The sequence below is a fragment of the Manis javanica genome, chromosome 7 (genome assembly GCF_040802235.1).
Source record: "Manis javanica isolate MJ-LG chromosome 7, MJ_LKY, whole genome shotgun sequence".
NCBI classification, from domain to species: domain Eukaryota; kingdom Metazoa; phylum Chordata; class Mammalia; order Pholidota; family Manidae; genus Manis; species Manis javanica.
The window spans coordinates 5,086,395-5,112,644 of NC_133162.1; the positions used below are offsets into that span (position 1 = coordinate 5,086,395).

At 47.7% G+C, this 26,250-nt stretch overlaps 1 protein-coding gene and 1 long non-coding RNA gene across 5 annotated transcripts in view; both read right to left on the reverse strand.

Moving 5' to 3' along the window:
• Positions 1-26,250, reverse strand: part of DOCK1 (dedicator of cytokinesis 1) — a 466,830-nt gene that overhangs the window by 322,003 nt on the left and 118,577 nt on the right. The window lies entirely within an intron of this gene.
• On the reverse strand, positions 6,783-24,953 carry LOC118971112 (uncharacterized). Of its 3 annotated transcripts, none has more exons than XR_012132957.1 (3): positions 21,687-24,953; positions 13,646-21,399; positions 6,783-9,245 (listed from the first exon to the last, which is right to left on the reverse strand). It is a non-coding gene; the product is annotated as an uncharacterized lncRNA (long non-coding RNA). The 3 variants fall into 3 exon arrangements; XR_012132956.1 differs by lacking the exon at positions 21,687-24,953 and having other exon boundaries at positions 13,646-19,333; positions 21,241-21,547; XR_012132958.1 differs by lacking the exon at positions 21,687-24,953 and having other exon boundaries at positions 13,646-13,839; positions 14,079-21,547.

The window sequence follows — 26,250 nt, forward strand, 5'->3', positions numbered from 1 at the left end:
TAGCATGTGCCAGTTTTTCCTTCCATTTTATGGTGGAATCACATTCCCCTGGATGGAACACACTTGGTGTGTCCATTCATCAGTTGATGGACAGTGGGCTGTTTCTACTTTTGGACTTTTGTGAATAGCTGAAATTCTTGTACACGTTTTTCTTTGAACATCTGTTTTTAGTGTTTGGGTACAGACCAAGAAGTGGAAGTAAAAAGCAAAGAGGGGGTCCAACCTGATTTATGTCATTTGAAAGGCTTTAAAGTCAAGGAGGGCAATGAGATCTGGCTGAGACACCTCAGCAGTATGCCTCGGTCTGCTCATTTTATCCCAAAGTTGGTCCCTGAACCTTCAGGCTCATCTGGTAGTGAGCTCTCTGTTTCTCCGAGAAGACAGTAAATCAATACCGATTTTGCTGATATTGATTAGGAATACCTTATTATGACACGATGTACTCCTGGAAAAGGTATTTACCTATTGTGATTTCTAACGACTCAAGACTGAATTGCTGTCCCATGACTCTGACCCTAAGTGTTCTCCCCATCCCCCTAAACACAGCACAAGCTTTGATTCTCTGGGTCTTGACTCTCGGAGAAGATCCTAGATATCTGAAAACAGAAAAGACAGCCTGCATCTGCCCTACAGAAAAAGGCTTACTATTAAAAAGTGGGCGAGAGGGGCACCCTTTTCAGACCGACCTTCATGTGTAATTCAAGATTCCATACAGAAAAAAAATGAAAGAGAAGGTCCACTCCTCAGTAAGTTGATGAGAATTACCACACGGCCCAGCATTTTAACTCTAGGTCTACACCCAAAAACTAAAAACAGGTATTCAAAGAAAAATCTGTACCAGAATGTTCACAGAGGCACTATTCACAAGAGTCAAAAAGTAGAACAACTCAAGTGTCCAGCAACTGATGAATGGACACACAAAATGTGTTCCATCCATACAATGTAAAATGATTCTGCCATAAATGGAAGGACACACGTTACAATAAGGATGAACCTTGGAAATATGCTAAAAGAAGCCAGACACAAAACGTCACATGTTTTCTGCTGTCACTTACATCCAAAAGAGGCAGATTCATAGGAACAGAAAACAGATGAGTGGTCGTCAGGGCTGGGGGAAGAGGGGATGGAGAGGTGACTGTAACAGGAACAGGTTTCCTTCCGAGGTGGTGGGAAGGTTCTGGAACTAGACAAGAGGTGATGGCTGTACAACATTGTGTGAATGTGCTAAATGCTCACTTTACAATGGCCAAAATGTGAATGTTATGTATGTATATTTCACCCCCAAAAAAAATCTATAAAAAAAAAAATTATCCTGCCCCCAAATATAAAAGGACACTTACCATTAAAATAGGCACCGGACTGCTCATTACTCAGTGACTCAGTTGCTGTATGTCACTTGAGCTGTAACATGTGACTGACCCACAAGGTGGTTTCTAGTAGCAACAGACCAACACTGGAAATAGCACGGTGCCTCACACTGTCTCTAAAGGGAGGTATGAAATTAGTCATTGCAATAATGATTCCCATGTCACTGTCTGGTTCACTGGGACAGCTTCGTCTCGCCTGAAGCGAGCCACTATCAATACCATGCTTTAATTAAGCAAGATGTAATACGATCCACCAAGGTGGAAATCCAAGGAAACCAGAAAGGAACAGCTATCCTAACGTCCCCAACAATGGCCATTGTCCCAAAATGTCCCCAAACACCTTTTCATACTTTTCTATGGTTGCGTCTTCAATTTGTGTCTCAGCAAACATTCACTATGTAGATCAGTAGATTTAAAACATGAACATCCAAATGAATAGCTTCTGAAAAATGTAATCGGAGACACAGAATGTGGAAATTTTATAAATGTTGCCAAAATAAAGAAAAGTTTTGGGTCAGGTAATTAAAGACGTTTTTGCAGCTCAGCCTCTTCTCCTCCACAGGAAAAGCTGGTTGGGAAGACGGCTGCCAGGTGTCTGGACACCAGCACCGGGCGCCATCTGTGCTGAGCCTCTGGGCCCAGGCGCTCCTCCCCAACAGGCCTGCGCCCCTGAATGGCGTTTCTCTCCTATTATCTCAGATTCCGGGGTCTCAATCCTCAGCTGTCCTGAGGTCCCCCCTATGAAGGCAGCAGGAAGCAGTGGGGAGGTGGCAAGAACAGAGGAAAGGAAGGAAATGAAGTGGGTGCCCGGGTCACAGGAAGCCAGAGAGGAGGGGCTGGGCCAGGCCAGGGAGGGGCTCCACGTACCCAGGGACAGGAGCAGAGGGACGTCCAGGGGCTAAAGCAGGCGCACCTGAGACCCCAAGAAACAGCAGGAGGTGAGCCACCAGGACGGGGAGGAAAGAAGCTGGACCAAGCTCCAGCTTCCCTGAAGATCGCCTTCACTGTCAGCAATCCAGGCAGGCTGAGGAGGGGGACAAGAGAGGCCAGGAAGTCAGACCCAAGCACAGGCGACTCTCTGGGTTCTGCTGTGGCCTGGGTAAGCCTGCTAGGGATGCCTCAACACCACGGGCCACGTGGCTGCGGGGTGGAGGTGCCCGAGATCCAGATGACTGCAGGACGGGCTCCTCCTGGCCTTCTCCCTGTGGTCGGTGGATGGCCACCTCCTCCCCACCCCCTCACGCGGTCTCTCCTCTGTCCTGTGCGTCTGTGGGCTCATCTCGGAGGAGGAGGGGAGGACTCATCTCCTGTGGGCTCATCTCCTCCTCGGAGGAAAACTGGATCAGGACCACCCCGATGGCCTCACTTAGCCTTTACTTCCTGTTTAAAAAGGCTTATCGCCAAATACAACCACACTGCAAGCTACTGAGGTGAGGCTTCAACATAGGGGTCTGGGAGGACAGTCCCACCCGCGACACACGGCTTCCCTACCCTTCTCCCTCCCTTGTGCAAATGCATTTGTTTATTAGTAAAAAAAATATTACCACAGGGCCCTGAAAATGGGAGCCCGGAAGGAAAGGCTCCCCAAAGTGGGGAAGTTCAAACTCTGCAAACAAAGTTGTGCTCCCCAAAGTATGTTCCCCAAACACCCAACCCCGGCCAGGCAGAACACGCACGCCCTTCAGGACTGCACATGGTCACCGACCGCCCTGACCCAACAGTTACTCCCTGGCAGGGCCCAGGGAATTAGTGCTGGGCATTAAAACCCATGGTGCTGAGACAACAGACTGTCACTGAGGTTAGAGTCACTGTGTATTCGTGACTGTACCCACCACCCCGCACCCAGCACCCGGCCTACGGGAAGGGTCAGCAAACATCTGTAGAATGAATTGTAAGACTACTACACTGGGTGTTTTTTATAGTTCTCGGTGGCTGCTGGAGAAGGAAGAGTATGACGTCCGGAGCACGCGGACAGCCAAGCTCACACTCAAGAGCGCTGTGCTGTGACCACCTACGCAGAAGCCCGGTCGCCTGGATGTGTGCGAACTCAACAGCACGGCTCTGGCCTTGCTGTTCTCTCTCTGTGCCAGCACCCAGAGCAGGCACACCACGGGAGTGGGAGCTGCGGTTGTGAGGGGGGTGATCGGGGACCCCGCTTCTGCACACGCACAGGGCACTGCTCCTACACTCCACCCGGCCCACCATGGTCCTCTTACAGGCTTCTCCTGCGCCCACCCAAGTTGGCCCGTGAGCCCCAGGAGCTGGAACTGGCTTTGTTCAAAGGCCACCTCCCCCCTGTGGGCACCCATCTCCAGGGAGAGAGCCGTGGGCACAGGGCAGACTAGTGCTGGGTAATCGCAGGCTGAACTAATAAAGGGGAGAACCACACAGTGCCCGGCTGGCCCTCTAAAGGCAAGAAGCCCCCTCCCTCTGCGTGATTCCCTCACTCACTCACTCATTCAACCAAATGCACTGATTAACTGAAAGATGTGTTCAATTCCAAGGACCTCTCTGGAAGACACCTTCCAAATACCAACATTTTTCTTTACCCTTGTACAAGTGGGTTGGAGCACTGAGAGCACAGGCATTGACTGCTTGGTGGACAAGGACTCTCCATCCCCTTCAGTTAACAATCAGAATCCCAGAAAAGGCAACATAAATTCATTTCAATGGAATTCTCCCAAAACCTAGCTTTAAATTGCTTTTACGGTGTAACATTTAAAGAAATAAAATTACCTCCCATGTTTCCTTTCCTAGTTACAGTTAAAATAAATTGTCAATTATTTGGAAAGTGCCATAATCTGTTACTTTCTGACTCAGTCACAGAAAGAACAGACTAACTTCAACCAAAACAAGAGTTCACAGGAAGACATAAAACCAGAGCAAATCAAAAAACGCTGTCGAGGTATCCGCTGTGCACATGAACGGCAGTCACCCTAATAGGTTTTAATAACTTCTGACGGGTATGCTTAACACAGACACGGGAGGGAGATCCCTGTTTGCCATCTGGGGAAATAATGCTATTTTGCTCCAGAGGAAGACAGTGCCTACTTCCACCACTGACTAAAGGATAGAGAAAAGGTCAGAGGTGACACAGTAAACAGTATATTACTTACTGAAAAGGACAAAGGGGCCAACTTCCAATAGTTATTTGAAGGTTTCACAAGGTGCCTGCGAATGTCAGAAAGAAAAACTCGAGGCTCTTGATGGCAGCTAACTGGTTACCAAGTTAAATAGAATTTGGAAAGAATTTTACATCCAAAAGAGAAAACCTGCTAACTTTCACTTTGCATTTGTAAAGGATGATAGAATGAATTGGAGAAAACCTTGAAATACAAAAGCAAACCCAGGAAAATAATTACATCTATGAGAAAAGGGAAATGACATGATCATCAAAGAAAATTAAATAATTTAGCTCTGCATCTTGGAAGGTCTAGAATTTATACACAACAGCGTAAAAAAACTAAAGCTATGAAAAAGCAAGCTCAGGACAAGACTCCCCATTTGTTTTCAAGATTTGTATTTGTAACCAGAGTCATTTATCTCTTTAATGACCAGTAACAAAATTATTTTGTTTCTACTTTTCATAGATAACCCTGAATGATACAAGTTCCTGGCTATATAGTGCTGCATGCATTTCATCAGAGTGACCCTGTAAATACTTGGCTGCAATCCCAAACCCCACAGGACACCTGAGGAAGAGGGGAGGAGGGGCAGTTTCTTGGGAAGAGTCTCCTTGGTTGCCCTCACACCCAAGAAACTCCCCCCTCTCACCCAGGGTTAACCCTTGATTGGTTTCTGGAAGACTTCTAGAAGTGCACCGCAGATTTCTCAGGGAACCCAGGGCCACAATTCATCCTAACAGGTTCAGGAACCAATATCCAACACGTATATCCCCAGGATGGGTCCAAGTGCCTAACTCCACCCTCCCCCACTGCCAAGGGCAAAATGGACTAAGCCCAGCGTGAATTTCTGGGACCCAATCAATGCCAGGAGAAAACTTCTAAAGCAATGGCCCATCTTTATTTGATGCTCTAAACATCACAGAACTTCCCAGAATTCACCTGAAAACTTGATGCTTCATAAGCTGCTTGGAGAATTGCAAATTCACCTTCCGAGAACTCTTACTACTTTGGCAAGTGTAGCGTGAATCTAGTGCACACACAGCACGAACAAAGTCCTCGTGCTCTAAGCACAAGGGGACCATCTTTCTTCACCTTCCGGACCCTTCTGGAGCTTTCTGGAGCCCACCATCAACACTTGCCACATCCCCCGCTGTATGGAACTGGTATGTCCCAACGAGTCAGGTGACCATAGATGGGAAACAGTTCCTCATTGTCCCAAAGAGAGCATTTTACATTTTGGCCACTTCAAATATATATACTTTTATGGATACAGATAAAAGCCAAGTGTTTATTATTATACTTCATTTATTTAACTATGCATTCCAATTACCATCGTAGTATATGAATATTAATTTAGACATAATTTTGCCCCTCACATTTTCATGAATATATCTTCACTTTACTGGCATCTTTGATATCAGTCTCTTAATCACCACCAACACTTAATTATCATCACGAGCACCCATTTTTTTGGTGATCATTTCATGTCCATCTAAAATGCTTACAAGATGACACTTTTCATGAACCACAGTAAATCATTTCCCAAGCCACAGGTCTCCATTTATGTAAGATTAGCAGGGCTTTTTAAAAATTTTGTATGTAAGGAATATTCATTATCTTTCATGATTTCTGCAAAATAGTTGATTATTACATTTTTCAGATGACCTTTAAAAGATTTATCATATGGATATCCAGCCCTTGTATTCATGTAAGCGCAAATTGCAAATATAAAGTTTCTTTGCTTCTTTATCAATTCTGCCAGGTGACCTGTAAAATAATGGCAAGCTGGCATCGAGTCTCTAGGCTAATGTGTTTTAGCATTATTTTTTTAAAGAAAATAATGGGAAAGATATCATAGGGACTAAAGAGAAGGCTACCCGACTTTGAAGGCCCACTGTGGGGAGCAAATGTGGGTGTGCATTGAACCAGACCATTACTACATTGTGGAGACCAGGTGGGATCTCCCTTCCTGCACACAGGGGTTCTCCAGACCTGGTTCCTGGATCTGCATAGCAAGTTCCTCCAACCTCCGCACGTCCCAGGGCTGGGCAGCCCTATGGGCTTCTCACTGGGGTCCTCTTGTGCCCCCTACTCACTGGGGTCTCCCCAAGAACCAACTCTTCCCACATCCCTACCACTTTTGATACCTGTCTTGAGTTGGTGCTGGGAAACATCTGTTAAATGAAGGCATGTATGAATAAAACCCCAAAGCTTTAAAAAAAAGAAAAGCATAGTATCCAGAGGTGAAATTCGGGAAAAAGAAAGGAGGCCTCTGGTGGAGAGAGTCCTGAGTCCAAATACCTGGGATGATCTACCACGCTGTGTCCAATGGGTTGTGATAAAATAAGAGAAAGAAATAATTTTGTAATGAGCCCAAAGTTTTTAAAATTTAGACCGTATTTCCTTACTATGTGATTGGAGCCCACCTACTTTAAGGTCAGGAGGTCCTTTCTTGAGTAAAATGATCTAACAATAATAAACACCAGCTGATGTTTGCAGCCGCTTATCCCTCACTGATGGATAACACGGTTCTCCACTGTCTCCTTCCCTGACCAACAGACCCTCGGCTTTGTATGCATCCCCCGCCCCACTGATGCACCTCCTAGAATGTTGCCTGGCACAGAGAGGGGGCCAATGTGTGAGTACAATCTTTTGGTCAGTGGCAATTGGTTTTTACTGGTCCATGAGAGCATGCTGACTGTTGTACAAACCAATAAACTGCAAACACAGCAAAGAAGGCCCAGGGGTAAGTAAGAAGGGCTCTCACACCCCTTTGTTTCCCCTAATCCTTCCCCAAAGTCCAGGCCTAAGACTTCTCCATCCTGCGGAGGGTTGAAGGGGTAAGAATCAGGTTTGGGGCACACAATGGTCTAAAATGCAGAGACTGGAAGAGAGGACAATGAACAAACCAGGAATCAAGGAGCAGAGGATTCCAGGTCTCCCATCCCAGCTGGGCTAAGGGGGTCATAATGCCTCCCAGGTTAGCCACCCGAGACTCCCAACTCCCCAAGCCTTCAGGAGACAGAATGCCTCTGATCAACCCTCTTCCTCAGAAGCAACCCCATCGAGCACTCCCCTGCCCTCGGTCTCACCTCTATGAGACCCTGTGTCCCCACGTGGTGTGGCAGGAGGGGCCACGGAGCATCCCTGGGGATGGATGTACTCTGCAGAGACCCTAAGGTCCTGTTTGAGTTCCATCCCTGGAACCTGGAATTCCTCATGGAAACTCACTGAAAAACATGGCCAAGTGGTATTTTGTTGAGATACTAATTTGTGTGCATTCTCTCTGACCTCTGCCATGGAAATAATATATGATCTCTGCCTCCTCATCCCAGGAGGCAGTCTGGCGTTGCTGGACTGAACACTGCCCCGCAGGAGGCATGGGTGCAAAATCGTGTTTCCCTCTGGGCTCCCGAGGAGAAGCTGCTGGACCCCAGGAGATGGCTCCCATCCAGTCCCATTATTGCTCAGAGGCCCAACTCGGAGGAGGGCCTTCTACACTACGATTAGATTTAAAGTCTTGATATGACAACGAGTGAGTGGACCTGAACCAGATGTCTTTGCTTAACAAAAATAAAATAGGAAATATTTATACTGAAGTAACCAGACACCGCTGGAGCCCGAGTGTGGTAGAGAACATAGACACATGTAGCTGGAAATGGCTTCATATATTATCTTCCTAATTGCAGTGTGTAACAGTCACTCCCCAATTAATTCATTATAGGTTATAAAAAACCCACAGTCTAGCCAGGAGATTACTGGATGAAGGATTTAAGGATAGAGGAGGTTAAAAAAAAATTCTTTAGTCATCAAATGGCAGAACAATAGTAAGTAATGGGAGTTAGAAAGATTTAGATGCATTAAGAATACTGTATTTTTGGAGCAAATACCAAAAGATGGAAAAGCATAAATATTTTTTAGATCTAAACATTCATCATTCCTCTTAATGACAAGGGCAGTAGCTCAAAATGGTGATGGGAAATGCATGCAGCAATTTTGAGCCCAGGTTAACAGGGGACAGCAGAAAGGGTGTCTAGGATGTTTCCTCTCCTGTGTCATATCATAATAAAGGGACAGAAAAATTGATCAGTTCTAAAGCTTTAAACAGCTTCTTAAAGATTTTAAGTAACTTTTAATAGGTTTTTCTTTTTCTTCCACGTATCACAGTTATTTGTTTGGAAGATTAAGAAATCACCTTAGGAAATACAGAAAATGGAACTCACTAATCATCTTCCATTTAGCCTCTTATACGAGTAAATAGGGAAATCATTCATAATCACATCCATTACAAAAAATTCAAATTATTCCACTCTGTTTTATTATCTATTAACAGGAGGCACACCTCCTCTCTATGAAGTTCAGTTAGTGAGTTTCTCAAATGATTAACACCTTTTTAACAGCCAAAGGGTTTCTCGCACCAAAGCAGTCAGGTCAGGAGCCTTGCCTGGGCACATGCAGCCACCAACGAACTGGAACTGTTCAGCCAGCTCCGAGGCATCCAGGAAAGATAGGCTACGGCACCAGGTGTCTGCATCTCCTTGGACGCCAGTGGCAGGTGCATTTTCAGAGTGACTTTCTGACCTCCAGTTCCCATATTCATTTGTTCTTAAGGTGTTGGTGCCCCAGCATGCCAAGCCAAATGCTCATCGGCCAAGAGCTTTGGTCTGCCGGAGAAGCCAGACGTGCAGACAGCAATTGCCAACACACCTGCTCACTGTGGGTTCATAACCACGGGAGTCTTCTGTGGAGGACTCTGGAGAACAAAAGCATGAAGCACAGGATGCCAGGATGAACTGACACCAGCGGCTTCTGAACTGGGGACTGGAGGCTGATCACAGGTCCCCTGGGACAGAGGAGGAAGCATGCGTTCCAGGCAGAGATCTCTGCAGGCAAGACTTGAAGACAGACAAAGCGCAGCAGGGCCAGGAGAGTATCATTCCTGCTGGGCCCACAAGTAGAGACCAGAGGGAGTGAAGGGACAGCAAAGGAGCCAGTCAGGAGGGAACGTGCAGGGCATAGCCACTGTCCCTTCTTACCCTCCCACTGAAATCTCTATTTGCCCTCTCCCCTGCAGCCAGACATGGTGACACCACGCCCAGGGCCTGAAAGAACTGGGTATGACTTAATAGTTCCCATACAGAGGAAAGAGAAAATGAATGAGAGAAGGCAGGCTCTTGCATCCCGAGTGAGAAGTGACAGCTGCTGGGAATACCTCTCCTCCTTACAACAATTACCCTTTACTGATTGGACATGTCAGCATCCCATGACAGTGATGGGGAGAAAGAGGGAAATAAAACAGCAGGAGCCCATAGCTTAGAGGAGGCTCACAGCAGAAGCCAAAGGGGAAAAGCAGGGCTCGTGTTCACCCTCTGACTTCAGCTTCTGACCTGTGAAGAGCCGACATACGTATAAGCGTCACGGGGCCAGCACAAGGAACTCCGGGGATGATGAAATCCAGTTCTAACTCAGGATTGTGGTGTGATGAGATGCTGCATGTACTTTCAAACTTCTTCAAGCCATACACTCAAAAGGGCTGCATTTATAAAATGTAAATTATACCTCAACACAAGCGATTTAAAAAGAACTCGAGACCCTGATTCTGTTTGTCCACAGCAGGTAGAAGAACTGACGACACAGCCAAAAATTTCTGAGCCAGAACCCAGGCATGTCTTAGATTAAGGCCAGGAAAGGCATGGATGGCTATTGAAGCTGCTGTCACTGGAGAGGCAGTCCTCAAAGCCAGTCCGTGTCACAGCACAGAGACCCACTGAACAAGAACTGAAAGCAGACAAAAAGAAGCAGAGGCAGGGAAGAGACTGGAGCCAGGTCCTTTCGGTTTGTTTTGATGCAGGGAGAGCACCCCAGGGACCTTTCAGACTTGGGATCATGGAGGCACTAAGCCATGTGCAAGGTCATTATCTGCTCCTCAACGCAAGAAGTCTCAATGAACAAAAACACCCCCAGGGTAGGGTCCACACAAGTGCAAATACGTAGAAATGAACTGTCACATGTTCAGGCTAGCAGCAGCCACTTCTTACAAGGTGAACATCAGTGGATAGTTACATGCTTCATAAAACATTGTATCTCCTAATAAAGGAAATATAAATGGTTTTCAATTCTTTGAAAATAGTATTTATTTTGCCAAAATAGAGCACCATGGGTTCAGCAACTTCTCAAATGGAGATGACATATTTAATTCCTAGAGAGAGCACAGCCTCCTCTACCTACCTTGGGGGGTCACAAAGGGCTGGGAGTGAGATCACACCAGCCTCTGAGGAGTTAGGAAAACAATGATGAGCTAATGAGGGGACACTGGGAGTGCGAGAGAGAAGAAAAGCAAATTGCAGGCTGGCAGACTCCATCCTAGCTCCTGATAAATCAAAGTCCAAAGGTGTCATTTGAAAATATTAAATTATTGGGTAGGAAAGTCCAAATTCAAACAAAGAATAAATGAAACCAGTTTTTAGTAGCCTAGCATTACAGACAGGCTACTAGCGCCAAACTCAGTGTCAACCACAACACGTAACTTTCAGTGTGCATCTGGGGCTCCTCCCAGGAGAACATTCAGGTTTGCCTGTGTGAGATGCTGCGGGGCAGGGATGCCGGAGAAAACAGAACCGTGCCTACACAGCCCCAGCACCTCCAGAGGTTGCGACCTTGTCCAGACCCAGTGGAATGCAACTGAAGTGAAGGAAACCTCAGGACGGCTGGGTAGTAAATAGTAATTATTACACAAAAGGAAATATCAACGAAACCCTGTAGAGCGTGTTTGTGTGGCAGTGGGAGGGGAGGTCAGTAAAGTGTCAAGGAAGAACAATAAATTTTCAGACGAAATGCTATTCCTTTCCAGTTTTCACAAGGAAATTAACAAGGCAGCATAGCATATGGGCAAGAACTCAAATTCTGAGCTGAAGGGGGCTTGGAGTTCATCACTTCTAAGCTCCTTGGAAGCAGTCTGGTGGTAAGAAGAGTTGAGACAGATACAGATATACTGTGGTCCCTGAAAAGCCTTTATTCTCGTAGGAAGTAGGCTCACGCCATCAATGACTTAGTCCAGCTTATAATACGCATTTGTCTGGAAAAGCTTCATTTTCCTGGCTGGAGGAGGTGAATGGCAGCTCAGCCATTACAATAATTATCCCAAATTATGAATATGTGGGGTGTGAATGAGACTTTCCTCCACTGAACTTAACGTAGTGTCAAAAAACAAATGAGCTAAGGAAAAGATTTTAAATATCACACAATTGGCATACTAATTTGAGGAGCTATATAATTGGTCCAAAATACAAAGATATACCATCTCTAAAGGACTGACTACTGTATCGAGTATTTCTTTAAGAAAAAGGTTTCTTTTAAAAAATCCGTCTCTGTGCACACTTAAATTACCTTCCAATGCAAGAAAATGATGGCATTTTGTCCTCTTCAGCCTATGCCAACTTTTCTTTGATGTTCACTATCTATTTCGAAGAGGTGACTGGTTTCAAGAGAGAGGATCGCAGAGTGTATGTAAATGCAGAGGGAATCTCACAACACAGTCTATAAAGCTCTTTCCTTGGTTTTACAAATGGGAACAAGAAAACTCAGTGGAGTGAAAAGTTTCTGTCTGAAGGAACTGGAGCGGCTGGCAGCTGGGACCATAAGGCTCAGACTGCAGAGGAGAGGAGCAGGCCCCCGCCAGCCCAGCACCTGGGACTCCTGACAGAAATGGTCTGTGTTGTGATGGATGGGTGGGTGACTTGATGTAAGCATCTGTCCTACTGAGTAAGCTGTATGTACCACATGTGTGCATTTCAATGTATATGAATTATACCTCCATTTAAAATTCACCTTTTCAAGATAGGGATTTCAGACAGAATCTTTACAAGCAAGTACATGAAAGACTCCAAATAAAAGACAAAGGTTGTCAGATTGGGAAAAATAACACCAATATGCTATGCTGCTCACAATATGCTGTCCTTAAAACAGGAACAAAGAACGGCTAAGACTAAAAGCATGTCAGCTCTGCCCGCCAACACAGCCCACAGGGAGCAGGGGAGCTGTAGGACATCAGAAGTAATCAGAAGCTTCAAGCCCCACCAGCACTGCGTCCACAGAAACTCCCCCGTGTCTCCCATGCCCGAATCCAGCGCTCTTTCCACCCCTCCGCCGACAAGAAGCTGACAGCACAGAATGAGGTGCACATCGGGGAGTTGAAAGTCCACAGGACAAGCTGAGGAGCTGCAAGGACCCCTGAAGGGAAGGGAAGCCAAGACTCATGCGGGCACAGAGCCACCTTCCTGCGGGACAGTGAGTCAGGGCAGGCCACATCCACAGCCGAGCGTGACCGGCACACGTAGGAAACAATCGCGGTTTTCTACAAATGCTTTGTACACAGGCAGGATGTTGGTCTCACGTTTCGTCACCCTCCAGCTGGTCGGGCGCCCCAAGTGAAGGACAAGGGCCAGCCCCACAGATCCCCCAAGTGGCTCTCCTGGGACAGCCTGTCTGCAGTCTTGGGAGGGCGCCCGCTGGCCGTGCCCCCGAGAAGGGGCTCCCCATATGTGCCACAAAACTGAAAGGGGACTTGCAAGATTCCAGGAGAACTTTTCTCAATTAAAGACATATTTTACTTAAAAATGTAAATGAAAAAAAGTTATCCCATGACAAAAGAAAAAAAAGGATAAAGAATTTCATAGAATAAAACTTCTAAGAACTCATGTAATTTTCTTAAGGAGAGACCCTTACCCCTCACAGGGGAAGAATCCATTTCCCCCTATTTTTTCCCTTGAGAGATTTTGTCCTTTTCTAAAAACATAATTTTGGATTAAAAAAATAACCCCCACATGTCAGCTCTACATGAGTCAGCGCAGGATGTCAACTGCTGCCACCGGATTATTAGAACGCATCCCCACTCCTCAGCGGTGAGGTCCGGGGTGGGTCGGGACCGCCCCCCACCCCACGGGGCTCCCAGGGCAACTACACCCTCCAGCCCCTGGGCTCCTGTCGTGGCAAAGCCGCCCCACGCCTGCCAGCTCCACTCTCTCTTTTTCCTTTCCTCCCGTTCTTCTGCACCCTCTCTGGAATGTTCCCCCGCAAACTGCCACCTGCCCCTCCAGCCCAGAGCCAGGCCATCTGCTTCCACCAACCCTCACCTGAGGACGTCAGGCCACTCACCATTTTCTCTGGGTCCCTGTCTTGCCTGCAGTCCTCATCATGATGCCATTATGCAGCTCCTCTTCTGTTATCTATTTTGGGGACCAAATGCCTGGTCCCCTCTCCTGCAGCCAGAAGAGGACACCTTTTCTGTGCATTCTCATGGCCAAGGGCCAGTACGACTCCACAGCTGGCACCAATGAGACCTCAGTGTGCTAGGAAGTAACCCAATTACGTCGCCTCTGCATACATGTTTAAAGTACATACACGTCAACATACTAACCCTGACGCCACCACCCACAGGGTTCCTCATCTAAAGCAGACGGGGAAGCACTCGAGATTGTCTCCTCTGTGAGAACAAACTCGGGGCACATACCCTCACGTGACCCCAACTTCTACTTTTCCCAGAATGAGCTCTCCGGCCACTCCCATGGAGACATCAGCTCCCACTCACTGCGGACACGCGGGCTTCAGGCACCTGCCTGCCCTCATCCACAGAGGGCTGCAACATGTAGTGAAACTGCAGACAGGAAGGCAGGGAGGGCGGTGCCGGAGTCACGGCAGGTGTCCTGGGCCCACAGAGAAACAACAGGAGAAATCCCCCACACAGAAATGCCCCCGGGACAGTGACCTGGGAGGGGGCAGGCCTGGAGGAAGATGAGGACGCCGGCTCGTGGGCAGGCAGCAAAGAGGAGCTGGGCAGGCCAGAGGTGAGCCCCTGGGGCAGGTGGCGCAGGCCCAAGAGGCAGGTCTGTTCCGGGGCAGGAGAGGACCAGGATGAATAGAAGGCTCTGGCGGCCTGGAGAGCAGCAAGGGGCCTGGGCTGCACACCCTGCGGAGACCCCACCCACCACCAGGAGGCACTCAGCTGCCAATGCAGGTTCCCGCAGAGGTTCCCACGCCACCCCTGCCTCGTGGTTCTTTCTCCTTATGTGTCTTTGTTCATCATTTTGGTTGAACTTTTTGGCGTCACTTTATGTCAGGTAGCTCTCCACTTACCGGCATCTCACTGGATGCTGATGGGACCCAGCAAGTCTGTGTGTGTCGGTAAGAAGGTGTTCGCTTCCTATTCATGGGAAGCGACATCTGTACGTGCTGGGGACACCACTGGCCATGCCTTTACCACCGGCTCGTTATAAACACACATATAAGCCACATAGAGACAGAAAGAATTCAGAAGTAATTGTGACCCCAGAGCGGACAGGAAGTCATCTCTGTGTGACAGATTTGTGCGTGTATTTTACAGGAGGACCTTTTCCTTCTTTGTGACCTGTCTCTGAGAAGCAATCAAAATAAAGAAATGAAAGTTTCATTAAACGGAGTCCGCCTACAGTTTCTGATGGCTCTGGACTCTGTGACAGGCCACATTTTTGTAACACATCCCAAAGAACACTGCACACTCACCCCAGCTCACCAGCACCCACGGTTGCCTGCTGCCCTGGGGTGCCTCCGGCTGCAGCAGGAAGGCTGAAGCAAGGAAAGGTGAGCACCTGCCACTCACAAACGAGACACCCAAAGGGGAGATTTCAGGAAGTGAATCATATAGTCTGGAGCTCACCTACATATTGCTGGACCAGAGGTTTGTTTTCCTGTCCGTGTGGACCTGCAAAAATATGGCTGCAGAAAGGAGCAGGGAGCCCCCTGTTTGACCGTGTCAATCAGCAGGATGCTTGCCAGGGCTGATGGATGTACAAAGTTCTTCCCTTCTGGTGATGGGACGTGTCAGCAGTCTGGGCCCACCCAGGAACCAGCACAAGACAATCAGCCTGACAAATAGCAGAACAGTAGTTTTTGTCCATCTTAATATAAAATGGACCGTTTAAAAGAAGAGCAATGAAAGCAGTTGGTGGTCACCTAATTTCTCAAACGGAGCACCTTTGTGTTTATTCTTGGGGCTGACCACACAGAATGGGTACTGTCACAAGGACATGAAAATATCACTCTCAGAATTAACTATACCTTTATTAGGTTTGACCCAATCAGACGATGAGGACTGTTGTTCTTCATTACTCATTAAACTAGAGAGAAGATAATTTATGCTCAAGAAAAATAAGTGCGTCTGCCTAACAATCAGTCACTGTATCTGAAGGTTACACAGGCAAGAATAAAGCCCGCTTCGTTTTAATAAGGTACACCTTTTATAGCTTTTTTTCCCCCTTACCTCTCCCCTAATTCAGTGTACCATACTGCATGTCTAGGATTTCCCAAGGGAAAAATAATTCTACTGGAATTATAAAAATGTCACATTCACAGTTCATAGAGAATAATACTGCTCAGCTTCTCATCAGAATTATACTGCCTGGCACACGATTTTAAAACGAGCCAATGTAATGTACACTGACTCCGATGTCAGGGAAAGGCAGTGGGCTGCAGAGTGGGAAACCAGGGCTGACCTTCCCTCATAGGACCGCTCTGTTCCTGGGTAAATTCCAGAAAAAAATTCTGGATACGACTTTCCCAAGCCCCAATTCCCTGACTCCCCAGTGTTAACTACTTGAATGCTTCTGAAACTCAACTTTACAGAAGGGCCATGATCTCATCAATAAACACACAGAAATAATTTACTCCATCATAGTTTTGCAAAATACTTCTGATGAAACTTTGTAATTATTCAATAAAAGTATAATGGAGCTGATGATTTTTTTAGGCTCTTGTATGAAATATTCCTTTTCCCACTTGCTGATGCCCTCGCACTAGTCAACCTTTCAATAAAATTCTTCTTGGGCTTATTTCAGCTCTTGTCTCCTCTTGGGCCTCAGCTTGGCTGGTTGGCATGCTGGCTGCAACACCGATCCTAGGTGAAGGCTTTAACTACCCTTTCCATCAGCCCTGTAGACAGGGCCAGAGAACAGCTGCAGAGCCCATTTCATAAAGTCACACACTTGCACTGGCTTCCGCTACATTACAAACGTCGCAACAGCTCTCTGCTGGCCGAGTCTGGCTCAGGCGGTCCACCCTCTGCATTAACTTCCTCGTATCTTTTATTTTCAGGGAAGGTCTGTCCTTTACAGGAAGATTAATGAGAGTTCCTTCTGAGGACTGTTATGGCCTTGAAGAGAGACGGTATGTCCTCTAGGATTATAAACTAAGAAAAATGCAAGCTTCTGACTACGGAGGGCCATTTTTCCCTCAAATGGAAGAAACAGCTCTGAGAAAGGACACATTTTAACCCCTGCGCACAGCCATGTCTATCTAATGCCCTGGCTTCTCCAACTACAGGCATCAATTATTTTCCCTCTTTCTGAAGCTAATTTGAGTTGGGTTTACACAATTAGATTACGGTAGCTTTATCATGTCAGTCTTCTGACTTGTTCTCCTTCAATACTGTGCTGACTGCCCCGGGTTTTCTGCTTCTCCGTGTCAACCTGAGAATCAGCTTGTCAATATCTACAAAGTAACTTGCTGGAATTTTGACTTAGATTGCACTGAAGGTATAGATCAAGTTAGAAAGAACTGACATCTTAAGAATATTGAGTCTTCTTATCCAATAACTGGAACATCTCTCTTATTTAGAGGTTTATGCAAAGTGCAATCAATAGAGGCCTCAATCCACAAAAACTCAAGACGTAAAAACAATCCTCAAAAACCTACAGCAAATGCATTCATAAACACCATTCCAGTGAGGTACATGCCAACCTACAAGGGGCCTGTATCTCCAGTCCTCTGGAGAAGCCCCTGTTTGAGACTGGACAAGACTGTTGTAGACCTTTCCTAGTAACTCCCTCTGAAGGGACTCCACAGGGCAGCTGCCATGTGAAGATTCCAGAGAAGAGTCCACAGATGTGGGATATAAAGGTTTCCATTAACAACTCTTTTATCAGAATGTACAGACTTTCCATAATTATGTTTTCTGCCCATCCCTTCAGAAAGCTCTTCCATTATTACTTTGAACAGACCCCACGGTGGCCCTAGAAGGATCATCAGAGATAATATGCATCAGAAGGCTTTGACCGGCAAGAGCGGCACAAATACAAAGGATTAGAATTATTTCATGCTCCACCAACCATCTGGGCAAAAGTGGCACATAAACTCTCTACAAACCCTATGGGATCCAGGGCTTGGCTTTCTCCTCCGCCGGATGACACGAAACTGAGTAGCCAGTGGGGACGAACGCTATCTTCACAAACACCAACAGCCAATCGGCCAGCAGGACCACTAGGCAGACACCAGACAAGGGGCAGGAATGGAAGGCTGTCCAGGGAACAATGGGAGAAGCCACCCCAGAGCTGGCAATGTAGTCAGAAATGGCACGTGGACACGCATGAAGGTGATACCCGAAACATGCAGCAAGAAGGAAATCAGGCCAAGGAGCACACTGCGGCTGCGTGCTCCAGGGCTGGGGCCCCCGGGAGGGAAGGAGGGTGCAGAGGGGCTGACACGGCAGTGCCTGGCAGACGACTTTTAGTCAGTCTCAGAAGATGCCCACCCTCAATGCCCACGCCGTCCACAACCTCCACCCCCTTCTCAAGACATCTCCTCACACACAGGCTTAGGCCACAGAGTTGGGAGGGGGGTGAGGATGCCTCCCTTCCTCTTCCTCACCCCCCACCGCAGACCCCCCATCAGAGCCTGTAAATTACACCAGCAAGTCGCCGTCTCCTCCAAACTCGTCCCCCAACACTGCGGCCCAGTGTTTCTTGACCAGGGGCACTGCTGCCCGCACCCCCTCCAAAGACATTTGGCGATGTCTGGAGACATTTTTAGTTGTCACATTAAGGAATGCATCTACTGCACAGAGGCCAGGGATTCTGCTCACGTCTTCGAGTGACAAGGCAGCCCCACAACAGAATTATCCGCACCAAATGCCCACGGTGCCGAGATGGAGAGCTCTGCTACGGGCCCTGGCCCACGGTCGCTCCTTGGGTTCCAAGACCGTTCAGCCCCCTGCTTCCTCTCTCAGCTGCTCCGGTCCAGGCTGCAGACAGTCACCACATGAGCCTCTGCAGAGCCAAGTCCAACCTGACCCAGCCCACCCCAGCCTCCCCAGACCCGGAGCAGGCCCACCGCCCCTCTCACCCACGGTCCTGGCTCTCCCACGGCGCCCACTCTATCCAGCCACAGCCACTGATTTTATAATTTCCTGAAAGCAACAGATACCTTCCCATCTGCGGCCCCAGGCTGAGCACCCCCACCTCATGCTTTCTTTAGCCAACTCCTCCTTGAAACCTTCCATATACCCCCAAACTATTCCCTACCCTCTTTCCCCTGGTACACGTTATCATCCTGTCCCTTACTGTTTCTTAAAATGACTTACCACAACCTAAAGCAAGAGATTTATGCCTATGATTTGTTTGAAATCACTTATTTGAATTGTACAGCTATACCCCATAAGGGTGTGGCTATCTGGTCATTTTCGGTCTCACTCACTTAAACATAACCACCATGAGAACAAAAGCCATGCCTGTATTCTCTGTGCTGCACGCCCAGCGCCTCACACAGTGCCTGGCACATAGAATGATCATATTAAGTGAATTTTTTAAATAAGTGAACAAATACAAGAATGACGAGGTGCTACAGATGTGGAAGAGAAGCTGGGGAGAGACTTCTGAAGGCCAAGGTCGGGGAAAATCACTCTGGTTCCTGAGCGCTGAGGTGACAAGTCCAGAGGAGTGCTTTTCCCCTAGTGAGCGTCACTGCAGGGGGCGGATGTCTGCAAGGCCTGTCCTCTGACACAGGTAGGAACATGGGGGTAATCAGCACGCAGGAAATCTGGCACAAAAGTAAAGATCAGTAACAACAACTCCCTATGAGTGACATCATTCACTGCAGGCTTCAAATGCCGAAAGCAGAATCCTAGTATGCAACAGTGGAAAAAATTTGATGATAAAAACTCATTTGACTAGCCAAAGAATGCACATCAATTCTGGAACATGCTTTGAACTGGCATTCAGTCATTCCAACAACTGTGACTACTTGTTAATATAAAAAGATGTTTATGATACAGTGATTTAAAAAAGCAGCAAACTGAACGTTACCTATCTTCCAACTAAACAAATTCTCACAAGCATGCACCAGAGCTGGTAGAAAACTGATACAAATGGTTGGTTTGCTGAAGTCAAGTGGAGAACAGAAATGGTTTTCATTTCTGCTACTGTCCCAGTGCACTGTGCAGCACAAATGGGGTGGGGAGGTGGTCAAGAAGTAAGTGTAACCATGCAGGCGGCCTCAGATCAGTCTTGCCCATGTGGGTGGTTATCTCCAGCATCCTAGGGAGGCAGCCAAGAAAACCATGGAACTCCCCCCGAAGGAACTGTGGCCAGAGGAGGGAGCCCAGAAATCCAGGGCTGGGCAAACGCTTCCGAATTAGCAGCCTGGTTGGAGCTGGAAGCCCTAGTGTCTGGTGAGTTCAAATTCCTCAGCCAGACTGGGGAACTCTCTGCAGAGTCTGGAAGCCACAGGCCAGAAAGCAGCCAAAGGTTTACTAAGAGCAAGCCAAAAAAATATTTTCTTCACCTCCTTTCTTTTTTTTCTGCTTCTTTTTGACATGAGTCATGAACTCACTTGCAAGTGTCTCATCACCTGTATGAAGGGAGAGCTTACAAATCACAATAGCCTAGAACATCAGGTAGCCAAGGACTTGAGGCCCAGGTGAGGTCAGCTCTGAAGGGAACACTGGGCACTGGTAAGAGGTGAAAATCTTGGGCTCCCTCCCCAGAACTACTGAGTGAGAATCTGCATTTTAACAAGACCTCCGGGTGATTTGTGTGCACACACAGAGAGGGCTGGGCACCTGGCTTCAGGTCCACTTACTCTGCAGCCCATCCTCAGCCCCTGGCCTGGGTGCCACTCGTACCCATGTGGAGCATAAGCTGACTACTGTGTAGGTTGCACTGTGCTCCAGAAAAATGTATGCTCCACTCCTGACCCCTTGTACCTGTGATGTAACCTTTCTTGGAAACAGGTCTTTGCAGATACAACTAAGTTAACCTAAGGTCAACTAGAGCAGAGTGGGCCCTCAATGCAACATACCTAGAAGGCTGAGAAGACGAGAAGACACAAAACAGACACACAGGGACAACGCCAGGTGAAGGAGGAGACAGATTTGGGAGGAAGTGATGTGCTCACAAGCCAAGGGATACCAAGGACTTCCAGCAGCCACCAGAAGCCAGGAGAAGGACGTAGAATGGATCCTCTCTTAGAGCACTGTTGTGATCCAAATGTTTGCGCCCACCCCACCCTCAAACTCACACGGTGAAAGCCTAATGCCCAGTGTAATGGTAGGAGGTGGTGGACTCCTTCGGAGGTGATTAGGATTAGACGGGGTCCCCGGGTTGGACCCCCATGACAAGATTAGCACTCTTGAAGGGTCACACAGCAGAGTAAATGAGAAGGCAGCCGTCTGTGCCCCGGAAGAAGGCTCTCACTGGAACCAGTCCCACTGGTGCCTGAACTTGGACTTCCAGGCTTCGGGTGTGAGAAAAAAATGTCTTCTTTACAAACCACCCTGTCTCGGACACTGTGAGACAGCCAAGCGCCCAGAAGAAACTTGAAGAGAATAAAGTTCTGTCTTAAGCCCCCCAGTGTGCAGTACTTGGTTACAGCAGTCCTGGGAGAAAAATACCACTCCCCAGCCTGGCTTGGTCCCCTCGGTTCCTGGAGTCTGGGGCCTCGCTCACCTGTTAGCAGGAGAACACTCCAGAAGGCCTGGCCTACTGCTGCCTCTCAGTCAAGTGTAGCCAGCCATGCCCTTCATGGCTGGCTTCTCCTGGGCCACCAGCCCTCAGCTGCCAGATATTCTGGGTGGACAAGTCTTCCCCCAACACAGACAGCATGCCCTGGAAGGTCGCCATGCAAACAGTCTCATCCTTGTCCACACCAGTGATACCTGCAAGCGAAGCCCAGCCTCCCAGCAGCAGCATTCTGGAATCATCAATACAGTCAACCACCCCAACAACCTCAGGGAAAAAAAAAAGTGAAGAAAATATTTTACTGTTGGTCCTTAGTACACCTTCCTGGCTCAGATGCTCCCTGTTTCTTTAAACCACCAGCTGGCTGGTTTCCTCAGGGCCCAGGATCGCCTGAGCTGAGGAAGCTGGACTCAGACGAGCTCTGCTGTCCTTACCTGACTCAGCCACAGGTCCCAATGCCAAGGGGTGCCGAGGTCACCCAAGTACGTGGGGTCTGAGGATCAAACGCTCCCTAGCCACTCAGCACGGCAACTGAGCCCCTCGACCCCACAAAGCATAGGATGAAGTGGAACTACAGAGAGAGTCACGCTCTAGGGAGTGTCAAGGCCAGGCCAGTGCATGGGCACAAGGGGCAGGTTCATAGCCGGGAGGGGAGGGCACCTCACAGCTCTGGTCACGACGTGCACAGGACGTCAGAGCATTTGGAAATCTGGACACCACCCAGCCAACCAGATGCATCACGTCTTTGCCATAAAGACAAGGTCAGCCCGGAGGCTTTATCATTGCACTGTTCATAGAAATGCAAACTGAAACCATTTACGTACCCGAACACAGAAAACTAGTTAAATAAGTCACGAGGCGGTCATGATGTTCAACATAATCTTAAAAGCATGTTCTTGAAAAAGACTAAAGGATATACAGCAATACATGTGGAAAAAATTAAAATTGTGAAAGTATTTATATATACACACACATATACATATATGTACATGCATAATATGTTATAGGTTATTATATATCATGAATGCTAACTAAGGAGTAAAAACATACGATTATGAAGATGAAAATGGTAACCTGTAATCTATGGCAGGTGAGACATAACTGAGCCTTCTTTTTCTTAAAAAACACTTTGGTACCCCCATTTTTCTAAGGAGATCACCAATTACATTTAAAACTGAGGCAAGGACACAATGAACACCTGCTTTGTTTAAGGGAACTGATCAGACTTCACATCCTTGTGGACCGGGACATGCAGGGCCCAGGAGGTGGGGCTGGGCTGGGAGCTGTGGCGACCACATGCGAGGCCCCAGGTGCATAAAAGGTACCTGGGAACCTGGTCTTCCTCAGCCGCAGCGGTGTGATTTCTGATCCCTCACTGTTATTCCTAACACATCCAGTTTTTCCTGAAGACAAACAAACCCTAAACTTACAAATTTGTGAGAGGCAGTGTGGACCCCCCCATACAACCTTAGAAATGGACAACGATCTTAGAAATGGACGAAAAGCAGCAAAAACTTCTGATAAGGAGAATTTTAGTAAGATAAAAGGCAAGTTGGTACAGTTCATTTCAAGTCAAGATAGTATTTTTAAGGAACTGAAAAGTGCCTCTTGGCAGACAAACCTCACCTAACAACTGTATTTGCTGTGATTACAGCAGAGCCGATTTCCAGCACAGTTCCTTCCAGAGAAGGCCAGACGGAGAGGGCACCACAAACGGTTACAAGGGCAAGAGACAGTAGCTTGCACCTCAGGGGCAGCCCCAAAGCTCGCACGCCCAAACACCAACCTCAGCTTGGGGGGCCTCAAATTCAGTTAATCTTTTCTCCAGTCCAATCCACATGCCCACAGGAAAGTCACTGAGCGCCAGGGGTCTGCAGCTTTACAAGACAATGGGAGACACAGAAAGCTAAGAATATTTTCATGCTAAACTGAACAGGAGAAACTGTGGAAGAAATCTAAACAATGGTAAAGAGCAAATGCTGGCAGGGATGTGGAGAATGTAAATTAGTTCAACCATTGTGGAAAGCAATACGGAGTTTCCTCAAAAAACTAAAAATAGAAATACCATTTAACCCAGGATTTTACTCCTAAGAATTTACCCAAAGAAAACAAGATCCCAGATTCAAAAAGACATATGCACCCCTATGTTTATCTCAGCACTATTTACAATAACCAAGATATGGCAGCAACCTAAGCAGATGAATGGATAAGGAAGATGTGGTACATGGATTATTATTCAGCCATAAAAAGAAAGCAAATTCTACTATTTGCAACAACATGGATGGAGCTAGAGGTATTATGCTCAGTGAAATAAGCCAGGTGGAGAAAGACAAGTACCAAATGATTTCCCTCATTTGTGGAGTATAACAACGAAGCAAAACTGAAGGAACAAAACAGCAGCAGACTCACAGACTCCAAGAAGGGACTAGTGGTTCCCAAAGGGGAGGGATGGGGGAGGCTGGCTGTCGGGGAGGGAAGGAGAAGGGGATTAAAGGGCATTATAATTAGGAATCACAATATAGATAGGTCACAGGGAAGGCAGTACAGCACAGAGAAGACAATGACTCTATAGCATCTCACTACACTAAAGGACAGTGACTTCAATGGGGTATGGGGGGGACTTGATAAAATGGGTGAATGTAGTAACCACAATGTTGTTCATGTGAAACCTTCATAAGATGGTATATCAATGATACCTTAATTAAAAATTAAAAAATAATAAAAGAGCAGTGTTTTTCAAATGTGAATTGAGATACATGAGTCGTTCAGAAAATAAATTCAGTGCCTGTCAACCAGCAATTTTTTCTGAGCGCAGTGCATTAGTTCAGAACAACCTAGAGGGTACTATCATAGAAAATGCCAGAGTGCATCACACTTTATGAAACTTATCTCAGTTTCTCGAGTTCATATATACCACACACACATACACACACCCAAGAATTTCTTTTTTACTGGGGATCATGCTCAGAATTTCCCTCTATCGCATGTTATGGAACTCTCGGCCTTAGATGAAATAGCAGACTAAACCTAGGTCACAGGACAGCCTTTTCCAGAATCATCCAGAGTTGTTAGTAGTATTTGCGAAAACGTCAGTGCCTGTGTTAAGTCCGATTGCAAAGCCGCAAATACCCTACATCTGAATCAGCCACCTGCTGCCAGCACAGTGGGGGCCATTGCCAAGATCTCCCCCTCCGAGTAGCCTCCATGACCAGCCTACCCAACTTAACTCCCTTTACTGCCCCCCTACATACACCAGGCTGCCCAGGCTTCAGTTGTCACTCTGCCCCATCCCAGCTGCGAGGCCTTGGGTAAGTTAATGACTATCTCCAGGCATCTTCATCTGTAAGCAATGATCTAACTATTTAACAGGATTATTTTAAGGATCAAGATGATAAACTTAAAAACAGTGGTGGTCCATGATATCAGCTGTTACTCATTTAGCACTTGGGGCCGGTGCTTCTTTCTGTCAACAGTTGGATGAATCCTCAGGAGGCTTCCAAGCATCCGGGCGTTTGTGGTGTTGGGGGCAGAGTGCGGAGGGGAGCGCTCTACTGGGTCTGAGAATAAGGACCAGGAGGGCTGGGGGGCTGGCTAGGAAGGTTTCTGAGCAGCAGAAACTAGAGTCTGACCCATTTTTCCAAGCAGCTGGAAAACACAGCATTCTGAGAAAAAGACCATGACCACCAGATGGGAGTTTTAGGAAAACTAAAGAAAGGGCAGCCACGGCCACGACGGTGCAGGGAGCAGACGGAAGTGGCTTTCTGCCCTTACGTTTACCAAGAGTGACTGAGGACGGCCTGACACCCAGGGCCCGTGACGCCGAGGCGGGCAAAGGGACGGGAAGCGATGGAGAGAAGAGAAAGACCGAGTCTGGCTTGGAGAGGCCACATCTGAGATGCCACTGAGTCACCCTGGGAGAGGCCATCCGTGGCCACGGGGGTGAGGAGCAGAGGGCAGGACCAGAGGCCACTGCCCACGGGTACAAGGACCCTCTCGCAGGGGAAGGAGAACTCCATAGGCGCCTGAATGCCCAGGGCATGGACGTACACATAGCAAAAGCCACAGAAGATTCCCGGCTGGGAGCGGAGGTGCGGACTCCATCAGGACTGCAGAGGAAGGGGCGGGCGGGGGACCCCAGCACAGGTGCGAGGGCAGTTTTGAACAGTAGAACGCACTTTTCTTCTTCAGTTGCAAGTGAGAAAGGAAAGCAGGACTGGACCAAGGCTGAAGGGTCTTTGCAGTGAAGCCAGCCGACCAGCGACACCGTTAAAGGTGGGGTGGAGGAGGGACAGGGGCGGGCGTGGGGCAGAGCGACGTGGAGCTGGGAAATCAGCCTCAGGCTGGAGAGGCTGCTCAAAGCAGCTGCTCAGGTAAAGTCAACAAGGAATTTTTTCTGTTTTTTATGTAAAATTTTATCACTGCTGTGGAACACAGCATAGTAATTCCTCAAAGAATTAAATACAGAATTACCATGACCCAGCAATTCCACTTCTGGGAGAGCAGGGACTTGAAGTTATTCGTAAACGACATTCACAGCATTGTTCAAAACAGCCAGAAGGTGTGAACAACCCAGGCATCCCTCAGAAAGCATGGACAAACGCAGGGCGTATGCACGTAAAATGGAGTACGATCTTGCCTCACAGAAGAACAGGATCCTGACCCAGGCTGCAGCAGGGATGGGCCTCGGAGACACCGTACTGAGTGAAACGAGCCAGTCACGCAAGGACAGCGGCCGTGTGAGTCCACTTCCACGGGGAACTAGAGAAGGCAGACTCACACGCTGGGATGCAGGTACGAGGGCAGGAGAGGAGGGGGCGTCAGTGTGCAAGGGGGACAGAGCTTGTTTGGGGGAGGCAACGCGTTCCGGAGATGATGGAGGTGGTGGCTGCACAGCAGTGTGAATGTCCTTAATGCCACTGAAGTGGACACTGAAAAATGGTTAAAATGGTAAGTTTGAATGTCATTTACCAAAATAAGTCAGCACCCCCAAGGTTGGAG